Consider the following 3,546-nt stretch of genomic DNA (forward strand, 5'->3'; position numbering starts at 1 on the left):
ATTGTAACACTGAATTTCCTATTCATTTTTTTAAAAAGTATTTAAGGCGTAAAGACGAGTATTATTTCATAATGAAAATACAAATGTGACATTTTACAAAAGTTTAGTTGTGAAGGTGTTAGGTTATTGTGTAATTTGTATTGTTTTCTGATATGAAATTCCACACGATGCGATTAAGAGTTTCCAGGTTTTCTGGCAAGTTCACTGCATCACGTTCTCATTAGCTATCTAAATTTAAAAGTATCCTTTTAACCAATAAGAAGGGCAGAAGGCAAGTTAATCAGATTCAGTTTGCACGTCGGGTGCCAGGCTCAACTGCATGTGTCAAGGAATTTTGCAACGGTGAATATTTAAACAGTTAGCAACAGCACGTACTACAAGTCGACAGTTAAACAGATTTACTCTTGCTTTGGAGCAACATTTCGTAAGAGCAACAAAGGCATATAGAAAGCTTTCAACTAAAGCAAAACGGAGCCATTTGTGAGCACTGTTTCAAACTGTGTTCCTGGAAAATGGTGACTTCGTTACCCGCAATGGTACAACAAACCTCAACGAGCGAAGACTACGATTTCTACCTTCAAATCATAAATGTTCCTGAGTTCTGGCTTGGTCTAGCCGTGGCTGGCTTTGCATTGTCTGCAGTAACTCGTCGTATCGAACGCGATTTTGCTCTTTACGATTTACAAGGATCCAAGACAATCGTTTCGCACGGCGCCAAGTTTCCTCATCGCCAATTTGAGTGCGTCTGAATTTCTGCTGGGAATTTTAGTCGTGTTCCTTGTGGCTTTAAGAGATATGTTTCGATACTTTGGGCTACCCATGCCTTACATAGGACTTTTCAAGGCTATTATCTACATTGTTGTTTCTACAACGCTATTTGTTTGCAGTGCAACTATAATCGCAATGTCTTTGACTTGTTACGTGGCGATTAACAACCCTATGGTCTACAAAACACGGATCACCGCAAGAAGAATCAAGATAGCGATTGTCTTTATATGGATTATAGCTCTGCTGATGTCTTTTCTTCCGGCCACGAATTTATCCGAGAAGACATACACGTTAATTTATCTTCACACACATGTTTCGCTGCCCGCCATTTTACTCACAGCCACGTACATCCACGTATTTCGCGCGCTCTCAAAACGCACACAAGAGGCCCGGCTCAGCTTTAAAGATTCATCCATAAGAATGAGCTATACATTGGAGCGGGAACGAAAAATGGCCATGACTATAATTACTGTTCTGGCGTTGTTCTTCATCACGTACATTCCACAGTACACCACGCTACATTTACTGTACTTCTGCGAGGCCTGCCAAAATTCCGTCACTTTTCATAAAATTGATGTTGTTCTGTCTCGTTTTGTATTCATCAGTTCCGCATTAGACCCGTTTATCTACGCTTGGAGAGTTCCAAAATATCGTCGAGCACTGAGAGAATGTTGGATAACTGTTAAAAAACAGCCTTTGTTCCAGATTCAGGTCAGATCTTCTAATTGGAGGGTTTTCCTTTTCGAGAAGAAACGCGACCTACAATAGTAGTTCCTCTTCAGGTCTTTGAGTGCCTTAAATAAAACAAATGTATTGCTAGTCTTAATTCCAATAGCGTATCCGTAAAAGTTTACTTAACTTAAGTGCTAGAATGGCTCTAAACTAAATGGACGATAACTTAATAGTTTGCAAAAACAATTGTTGTTTAGATATGGTAAAACGCAAGCCCAAGGGAATAGTTCGTTGGAAGTGATCTATGATAAGAGACGGACCATTATTTTTTCTGGAGGGAGGTATGAAAAATATTAATAAAAATGGTTTGTAGGGATTAAAAAGACAAAATAAATTGTCTGCAAACACGAAATGTATTTAAAAAATTGTTTGCATTTCGTGCTTAAATTAAAGAAAAAGTTTGCAGAGGAAAGTTTTTCATACCCCCCCCCCCCCCTCCAAGAAAAAAATGATCCGTCCCTTTTAAATCTGAAAGTAGTGTAATAGATGTAGATCGGTTACAAAGTATTGTTAAGTAGCTCTTTCTTTGTCGTAAAATAAAAAAAGTTAATAAATAAATCATAAATAGAACGTTTAGAGAGAGAATTCCAAACCCTATTAGCCGTAATATGATGAGGTCTTTTGTTTTCCCCACAGAATGTAAGGAAAAGAGCAAAATGACTTTAGTCAGGAGAATAAAGTGTTATTTATGAAAAAAAAGTGCTAGTTCAAATTGCTGGGTGGTTTTCATTTTTCACTACTTTAATCACGTCGCTACCTTTACTAATAAGGGTTTATAGTAAACTTCTTGCAATTTTTGTAAGCATCCCATTTCACCGCTTTTTAGCTGAAGGGCTCAGTAGGTAAATCGCTTTCACGAGGTAACAATTCATTTGAAATCTTCCTTTTGAATATACTCGATATATGCTCGTCTTCATCCTCTCACGGTTTTGTAATGTGCTCTTTAGCCGACTCTCACCGCTTCCTTTTGTGCACGCTGGCTCAGAGACAAGAAATGTGTCCAGGTGGGACCACATTAGCCTTGGTTGGTTGTCCAGTAGATGGATAATTCTGTCTGCATTTAGACCGTCCACAGCCCCACTATTTTTCAACGCAAAAAAAAGCGAGAGAATCGGCGAGCGAAACGGTCGTGAGGGCAAAGCGCGGGGGAGGGGGAGGGGGAGGGGGAGTGAGCCCCACCACCTCGCGACTCCCGTTTTGCGCTAGCGTCAAGTTCTCTCGCCGTTCTTTCTCCACGCTCATCGTTAGAAAAACTACGAAAAAATAGAGGGCTGTGAACAGCCTAGTCTGCATTTGACTAACTGGTTTCATACCAAACCACCTTCAAAACGCACGGAATTCTGCCCGCATATAATATAAGTTTTCAAATTTCCGGGGAGATATCTTACAAGCTCGGCGCTCTAACGCACCCCCTCCCCACTCCCCTCCCGTATCGCCATCAAAAATCCTTGCTACGGGCCTGGTTGTCATGGCACTGGCAAAAATGATATTGTTTGTCTGCGCAGTTGTACTGCAAGTACTTTATTTTTAGTACTTTTACCAGGAAGTTACTAACATAAGTACCCTTAACATACTTAAAAGCTCGTCACATATCACTCCCTAACCTAATGGACTTCAATATTGAGCTAAGTATCACTTTTCATAGATGCACCGAATATCTTTTTACGAAGTCTTTTTACATTCCACACTTAACACCCACACGAAAAGTCTACTTCTACAAAAATGTTCTGATAAATTAACTTAACGCATTGACTAAGTAAAACTTCAAGAGTTATATTTCTTTTAAAAAAACGTCGCTTCGCGTTTTTTCAATATTTCTAACTTGAGAATGATCTAAGTTTACCGTCTGGAGAGGTAAGGGAGGGATCAAACAATTCGCTTGTAATTTATAGATTTTATTTGATTTCAGCGATGTATTTATACGATGGATTAAAAATGACGGCTATCAGTTATGCAATAATGTCGTGGCTTAGAGTTTTGTTGGTTTACTTTTTTTCTTGATACAGTTTTCATTTTTCCCTACATAGAAGCCAACCGCAAGAATAA

The 3,546-nt window shown here is 39.1% G+C and overlaps 1 pseudogene; it reads left to right on the plus strand.

Moving 5' to 3' along the window:
- Positions 1-533: 533 nt before the first annotated feature.
- On the plus strand, positions 534-1,536 carry LOC144637908 (trace amine-associated receptor 7f-like; annotated as a pseudogene).
- Positions 1,537-3,546: the final 2,010 nt, after the last annotated feature.

This window comes from Oculina patagonica, chromosome 2 (assembly GCF_052425735.1).
Source record: "Oculina patagonica isolate OP01 chromosome 2, crgOcupat, whole genome shotgun sequence".
NCBI lineage: Eukaryota > Metazoa > Cnidaria > Anthozoa > Scleractinia > Oculinidae > Oculina > Oculina patagonica.